Raw genomic sequence first — 9183 nt, 5'->3', positions numbered from 1 at the left:
TACATCGCACTAATGACAAATAAATTCGGTCGCAAACCACGATTTATTTGTTCAGACAGAGGAGGCGAGTATGGTACAAGCAAAAGTATCAAAAACTGCTTGGTATCAGAAGGAATTTGTTTTCAATATACGGCACCGTTCACGCCGGAACAGAACGGCACAGCGGAAAGGAAAAATCGTACGATAATAGAAATGGCACAATCTTTACTTACTGATGCAGAATTAACATATGAATTTTGGGGAAAAGCTGTAAGTACGACCAACTATATACAAAATCCACTCTAACACAATGAACGCAACGCCATTCGAATTGTGGAACGGATACAAACCGAGCATTGATCATTCTCAGATCTTTGGCAGCAGATGCTATGTGCATATACCACAGGAAAAATGTCTTAAACTACAAAACATAGGTATACAGACGATTTTTGTTGGATATGATGAAAATTCAAAATCATATCGATGTTACAATCCGGTAAACAGTAAATTAATTATCAGTCGAAATGTGCGTTTTATAATGAAGGAATTGTATTTTGGGGAAGTTGAATTAGATCATTCAAAAAAAATAGCGAGGAACAAATAATTGAAGAAAAGAATAAAGAAACTCCCGATACAAATACATGGAATCGTAACGAAGATCAAGCTGAACATGAAAATAGCATGCTAAATTACAAGAAACGTTAGAGAATGATGTCAGTCTGAACTCATCACGAAAAAAATGATACAATGGTTATTCAAAATACTACGGGACGACAATCTCAGCGGACAAATAAAGGTGTACCACCAAATCGATTTGGCGAATGGGCAAATGTCATTATCGAACCAAAATCATTATTGGAAGCATTGGTAGATAAAAATAAAGAAGAGTAGATCAACGCGATGAAAGATGAAATGGCTTCACTTGAAAGGTATCAAACGTGGGAACTATCCAAGTTACCAAAAGGACGTGAAGCTATCAGTTGCAAATGGAGATATATAAATTAAAGACAGATGAGAAGGGAAACATCACAAGATATAAGACAAAATTGGTGGCTCATGGCTTCTGTCAGAAATATGGTGTGGACTATGATGAGGTCTTCGCGCCGATGGCGAAGCAAACTACATTTCGAATTTTGTTATCAATTACATCAAAAGAAAAAATGATTGTGCAACACTTGGATGCTAAAACAATGTTTTTTAACGGCAAATTAGAGTAATCAATCTACATAATACAACTACTTGGATTTGACTCTAATAATTAGAAAAATTTGGTATGCAAATTGAAAAAAGAATTTACGGCCTCAAACAGGCGGCAAAGTTGTGGAACAATGAAATTCGCAAAGCACTTATCAATATCGGATTTCAGCGGAGCAAAAGTGACAGCTGCTTGTACAACCAGAGGGAAATGGCTGATGTTATCTATTAGTTTACGTTGATGATATAATAGTAGCAGCAAAATCAAGTCAAATTATTATGGAGATTAAGAATCGAACGGTGTTTACTATCTCTGTTAATCAAACTACATTAAAAGAGTAATTGACGAATTTGGTATGACAGATGCAAAAATATTAAATATTCCAATGGAAACAGTTTACATTCGAATAAGACGAAATACAGATTATGAGCTCTTACTGACCAATAACAGTACAGAAAATTAATTGGATGTTTGCTTTATATTTCAATAAGTATACGACCTGATATTACAATCAGCGTATCGATATTATCCTAAAGAGTAAGTAAACCAAGTCAAGCTGATTGGAACGAAGAGAGTTCCAGAGAAGTTGAAGAGAGTGCTACGTTACTTGAAAGGAACAATGATGAAGAAACTAGCACTCAGTAAAGCAAATAACAATGACAATTTTCTGCATGGTTATGCAGATACTAATAATTCCGAATGTAAAACATATCGCAAATCTAATAGCGGATACGTTTTCTTTGTCAATGGTGATGAGTTGGTCTTGTAAAAAGCAACCGGTAGTAGCACAATCATCAACTGAACCAGAACTCATCGCACTTAACGAAGCGTGCAATGAAGTCTTGTGGCTACGAAAGATCTTAGTTGACATGCATCAGTCTGTAGAAAAGGCAACAATTATTCAGGAGGACAATATAGGCTGTATAAGGCTGACAGAAAGAGGATATTGTTTGAATGAAACTAAGCACTTAGATATTATCTATTTTGTTGTGAGCGATCATATAAAAAAAGAATGAATTTAGTGCAAACAATGTCCAACTGAGAAGACTGCTGGCTGATCTATTAACAAAACCGTTAGGTACTATAAGATTCCAGAAATTACAAGATGCATTGGGATCACACGATTGAGGAAGGGTGTAGAAATACAATCGTATAAAGAAACGAGCCTTAAGTGAAGAGTCACTCTGATGGACTGCATCCGCAATCTGTTTAGTTATAATTGTCTTTTGTTTTGGTAATTTTTTTCTTTATTGAACACTTACTTGCAGTCTAACTTTTTCTATTATTATCGTTTCTTTTGTTCTAGTTATTATTGCTACTGTTGTGCTTCTCTGATATTTTTATTACTCTGTATAAAGAAAGACTTAATAAAGTATATTTTACAGAGATTTAGTTTTTTTTCACAAAAGAAAAGGAGCATAGAATCTACCGGACGTTTCTAACAACGGAATCTGTTTTTCTCAATTCTATTCTCTATTTACAATATGCAGAATATGAAACTGTTTGCTTGGAACTGCAGATAAATAAAAAATTGTCTTTATTGTCTACTTTAAATGCAAAATAGAAATTTAATATAAATACAAATATATAAATTAAGTTCTTGAATTTTATATATTTAAGGTGCCGATTATTTGTACTACATGAGATTTCACAATTATATTTACGTTATATTATATATTATATTTATGAGAATGAGAAATTATAATTAATAGATAACTTATAAGTAACACTTATATAATTTTATTTATTATATATCTTTATAATATTAATGTAATAACTATGTTTATTGGTCAACAATTATTAAATTATTAAAGTTTCCTCCGAGTGTAATTTTTAAAAAATATATAATTTAATTAAATTCAGAACATAAATTTTAATTTCACAGGCTATATATGTATAGTAAGAGTCAGGAGCGGATGATAAGTTTCAAGAAGAATTACTTTCTCTTTGAAACTAAATAGTTATGCATAGAACACAAATTTTTCTTGGTGCAATATCGAGTAATTAAATAAAAATCTCAATTCTAGATCTTATTTTAATAAACCCCTTTGATCTTCATAAAGAAAACATAGGCTAGAAAAATATTAACGCAAAATTGCTGAATCGGGAATCAAACTCGGGTCTTTGGCTTGCCGGGCAATTCTTACCAATGAGCTATTTAGACCTCATACTTTGACATTTCTTATTTTGTTATATATATATATATATATATATGTTATGTATATATATATATATATATATTTTAGTAATAACGCCATTTAACTGGTATGAATTAACAACTACGAAATTAATAAGGCTCTCATGTGAAACACGAATTTAAATTTCCCGGACTAGTAAGAGCCAGACGCGAATGATAGTACGTAAATTTCAAGAAAAATTAATTTTTGATGGTGTTATTACTACATACATGTATGTAGGCAAAATGAAAAGTATTAAGGTATTGGGTTTGAACAGCTCAGTGATAAAAACAGCCCGGTAAGCGAGAGACTCAGGTTCAGTTCTTAAATCAGTGTCTTCGCCTCTATATTTTTCTAGCTTATGTTTTTTTTAAATATGGAATATTTATTAAAATAAATTCTTGAATTAAGTTTTTAATATTATTGTTAGTATTGCATCAAGAAAAGTTTGTGCCAAGAAAAATCTGTGCACAATTATACAGTTTCAAAAAAAAATTGATGTTTCTTTAAATATGCATTATTATCCACGTCTAGCTGTTACTAGCGCAAGGAATTAAAATTTGTGTTTTACACCAGAACCTATAATTTGTTAAAATGTTATGATAAAATGTAAATGTGTTTATAATACCATTTATCATTCATTGATAAAATTATTTGCGGGGAATTAATGCATATGACATATAATATTTTTGTTATGCAGGAACGTATACTACTACATCAACTACTACAACGAAGCTACATCGTAAAATGGAGATCCAGGCCTTAGACAAATCAGGATCTGATAATAATAATGGTAAGAGAAAAATGTTTCTTTATATTATATATTTTTTAATATATTGTAACAAGTGAAAGATAGCAAATATGTCTGAACATTCATGGATTTGGGAATATTATATGCAACCAGAAGATAGTAATGCGGAGTCTATTAAATATCAGAAAAAATGAACTATAATAAATGCATTACAAATCTTATTAAACATAAAAAAGTGCGTATTATTTCCTAAAAAAACTGAAAATGATAATATTATTGTACATTCAACAACAGGAATGCTTTAAGTAGGAAAGTAAGGCCGGTTTCAGCCCACTTTTTTAATGAGTGCGAGAGACAAGTACCATTGGAGAGAAAAAGACAGAGATATGTGTCAGAACACCTTGTAGGTAGCTGTGGGGAGAAGTTTGGGCAGGGGGAGGAACAGGGGGGTATGTAGGGCGAGAGGGGAAGCGTGGCCGGGGGGAAAGCGGGTACGAGTCACCGAGAGTGCTCGAGAGATGGCGCTCGGTTTGATCGGGGGCCACGCTTACTTCCTCGCCCTACATACCCCCTCTGTTCTTTCCCTCTGCCTGAACTTCCCCCCGCGGCTACCTACAATGTGTTCTGACACATATCTCTGTCTCTTTCTCTCCAATGGTACTTCTCTCTCGTACTCATTGGAAAGTGGGCTGAAACCAACCTTACTAGGTATTCAACTAGACTCTAGTTTCCACCGAAGTCGTCAATCCGATTCTGTTTCGGTGCGCATCGAATTTAATGTACTGTTTCCACTGAAAGTAGAATAGAAGCGAGAAAAATTGATATTTCAATAGAGCCAACTTAACTTTTGCTTGTGAATGTAAATAAACTAATCCTTGACAATCTTTTTGTTAATTTTTCGTTTTGATGATTAATACGAACAAACGATAACTGTTATGAACATCGATATATAAATTATATATCGATTATATATTGATGGTTATAAAATAATGAAAAATAAAAGTTGGCACCATTTACCACCGATTAAATTTCGTGTCAATTCGCTGCCACTCCGACAAAGCTTGTAGATCGAAATGGAAGTGAAATGAACGCAGTCAGTCGTGTTTCCATCGACTTAAATTTGGTTCTACGCCGCACTAGATGCGAATTAATATTTCGGTGGAAACTAGACCACTGTTCCCCGGTGCGACTCGACCTTGGCGCGACTCGTTCTTTAGGAAGGGGTGACGGCAACCTCGCTTCTATCGCGCGATCCGCTATCGCGATTCTTTAAGCGGATCCTAAAATGACGGCCAAACTCCGACGGGATAAAGCCCTCATCTAAGCGTAACTAAAATTATCGATAATACCGACCGAAATTATCGATAATATCAATAATTTTAGTTCCGCTGTTACCGATAATATTTCTGCAATATTTGAAAGAGAATTGTGTTCAATATGATGAAATCGGACAACATCGTGTATTTCTACTGCTCTATTGCCTCGCACGCATATCTAAGCGTATCTAAGCGTATAGATAACAGTATAACATAGACACATGTCTGCCTTTATTGCATATTTGAACACAATTGCACACATTACTTATATGGACTTATATATATATATATATATATATATATATATATATATGTGGGTACGAGTATGGGATAGGAGATCTATCGCTTTAGGATTCTCGGTAGGATATTACCCAACTTATCCTACTGGTAGGTAGACGAATGGATGAGTCGGCTTTCAAACATAAGATGTATTTATTTCTCCTTATACATCAGTAGCGCAAGTTACGATTGTACGCATAATAGTTATTGTTATTGCACATGGGCTTCTGTCTGCCCCCGCGTCTCTTCGTTTGGGTCGACGCGTCGGCCGTCCTCTTAAGGCCTGGACACGGAATTGGGCTAGTCTGTATCCCACACGTTCTCTGCTTTGAATACTTCTTCAGAGGCGAGACTTTGATAGGCGAAATCAGCGGCGGTATTTTCCACGTCTTTGCTGGGGACGCCAAGATTCGCTCTAGTCGCGGCAAAGAGATCGGACGGTCCCTCTTGGTTTCCGGGCCGGAATGCCCGGCAATCAGCTTTGGCGGGCTAGCGCCGAATAGAGCCTGAAGCCGGTCCTTCCTTCGCTGTTTCCTCTCTGCGTGGGTGTCGCTGGTTGACTGGGCGCCGGAGCGTATGTTCTCCTTGGCGTGGCCACTGAATGGTGGCCAGCGGCCGGAGACCACCGGTGAATCAGCCCCAATAGGCGACAGTGATCCGTCACTGATTGTGACTGGGGAGCAGCCACCGGCAATCGTCGGGGAGCAGGTCCCAGTGGGAGACGGCGACCGTGCGCCTGATGTCGTACGGGCGCTGGGTGACACTGGCGGCTGGGCGCCGACTGATGGTGGACGAGCGCTGGGTGATGCTGGCGACTTGGCGCCGATTGATGGCGGACGAGCGCCGGAGGCGGATGGCGATCGATCGCCTAATGCCGATGGCGGCCGGGCGCCGGAGGTGGTTGGCGATCTGACGCCTGGTAGTCGGGAGCTGCTTGTATTTAGCGAGCTTTCTTTTCCACTTTCCTCCTCTTGACCACCTTGTGGAGTGGCGTTGAGCGCCTCCTTCGCCGGATAGCGAAATCGGCTACCGTGGGTAGCGGAATGGTATTCCTTCCCCGTGGCGTCGTGGATGGTGGTGCGGTGACTGGCGCCGTGTTATTTGCCAACGTTTAAAGCGCCTTGCGCTGCAAGGTAGGCGACTAGCGCCAAGAATCTTCTTCGTCCGTTGAGAGTTAGCGACTTGCGCTTGAAAGTAGGCGACTGGCGCCTATAACTTTCTTCGTCCGTTGAGAGTTAGCGACTTGCGCTTGAAAGTAGGCGACTGGCGCCTATAACTTTCTTCGTGACTTCTCCGCAGGGGGTCTGACCTATATTTCGGCCGGACGGCTTTTCACTTGCAGGTTGGCCCGGGCGCCTTGTGCCGCCTAGCGGTGCTGCCCGCAACTACGCGCGGACGCGCTATATGCCCGCCGGACTGCTTTTCACTCTCTTGTTGGCCCGAGCGTTTTGCGCCGTCTAGCAGTGTCTCCCGCACTACGCGCGGACGGGCGAGCGCTTGCGAGAAACGATAATTATTTCGCAAATATCGCGCTACCGTTATTTTGTGGTTGCTGTAGGCCGCCACATATATATATATATATATATATATATATATATGTGCGTGTGTGTGTGTGTGCCTTTCCATATATCTTTCCAAGAGGAATAATATTTGGCCATGTGTGTGTGTGTGCATGTATTGTTATATATATATATATATGTGTGCCTTTTATGTATATACATACATACATACATACATACATACATACATACATACATACATACATACATACATACATACAATGGCACAATACACATATATATGTATTATAATATATATATATATATATATATAATAACGGTTATATTGCTAATCTTACATAACTATTAAATCGCATCCGGTTCAAAATATTGTAAAGCAACCAGCACACGTAAATCGCCTCTGGAATACTTTCTACAATAACCAGCACACGTAAATTGCCTCTGGAATACTTTTTACAATAACCAGCAAACGTAAATTGCCTCTGGAATACTTTCTACAATAACCAGCACACGTAAATTGCCTTTGGGATATTTTTTACAATAACCAGTACACGTAAATCGCCTCTGGAATATTTTTTACAATAACCAGCACACGCAAATCGCCTTTGGGATATTTTTTACAATAATAAGCACACGTAAATCACTTCTGGAATATTTTTTACAATAACCAGCACACGTAAATCGCCTCTGGGATATTTTTTACAGTAACCAGCACACGTAAATCGCCTCTGGGATACTTTTTACAATAACCATCACACGTAAATCGCCTCTGAAATATTTTTTACAGTAACCAGCACACGTAAATCGCCTCTGGGATACTTTTTACAATAACCATCACACGTAAATCGCCTCTGAAATATTTTTTACAATAACCAGCACACGTAAATCGCCTCTGTAATATTTTTTGCAATAACCAGCACACGTAAATCGCCTCTGGGATATTTTTTACAATAACCAGCACACGTAAATCGCCTCTGGGATATTTTTTACAATAACCAGCACACGTAAATCGCCTCTGGGATATTTTTTACAATAACCAGCACATGTAAATTGCCTCTGGAATACTTTTTACAATAACCAGCACATGTAAATCGCCTCTTGAATATTTTTATACTAACCAGCACACGTAAATCGCCTGTGGGATATTTTTTACAATAACCAGCACACGTAAATCGCCTCTGGGATATTTTTTACAATAACCAGCACACGTAAATTGCCTCTGGAATACTTTTTACAATAACCAGCACATGTAAATCGCCTCTGGAATATTTTTATACTAACCAGCACACGTAAATCGCCTGTGGGATATTTTTTACAATAACCAGCACACGTAAATCGCCTCTAGGATATTTTTTACAATAACCAGCACACGTAAATCGCCTCTGGGATACTTTTTACAATAACCAGCACACGTAAATCGCCTCTGGGATACTTTTTACAATAACCAGCACACGTAAATCGCCTCTGGAATACTTTTTACAATAACCAGCACACGTAAATCGCCTCTGGAATACTTTTTACAATAACCAGCACACGTAAATCGCCTCTGGGATATTTTTTACAATAACCAGCACACGTAAATCGCTTCTGGGATATATTTTTAACCAGAACGCACATGCAAACCGCATCTGGTATGAAATATTTACAACCAGTTCACAAAAAAATCGCTTCTGGGATCAAATATTTCGGCAATATTTAGAGCGTACATGCAAACCGCATCTAGTATGAAATATTTACAACCAGTTCACGAAAAGATCGCTTCTGGGATCAAATATTTCGGAAATATTTAGAGCGCACATGCAAACCGCATCTGGTATAAAATATGTATTGTAGTAATTCTAAATTCTATTTAAAGATTAATTTTGTTACAATTTTTTTATACAAATGTCTTTATGTTTTCTATTTAGGAATTGCTTTAAAGATATAATCAAAAAATAAAAAAAGAAACTTGAAATATTACATTTTT

Source organism: Polyergus mexicanus, unplaced genomic scaffold (assembly GCF_030449975.1).
Source record: "Polyergus mexicanus isolate NDT 795.1 unplaced genomic scaffold, iyPolMexi1.0 SCAF_5, whole genome shotgun sequence".
Classification (NCBI taxonomy): domain Eukaryota; kingdom Metazoa; phylum Arthropoda; class Insecta; order Hymenoptera; family Formicidae; genus Polyergus; species Polyergus mexicanus.
The sequence above is the reverse complement of the archived record's forward strand: the minus strand, read 5'-3'. Positions refer to the sequence as shown.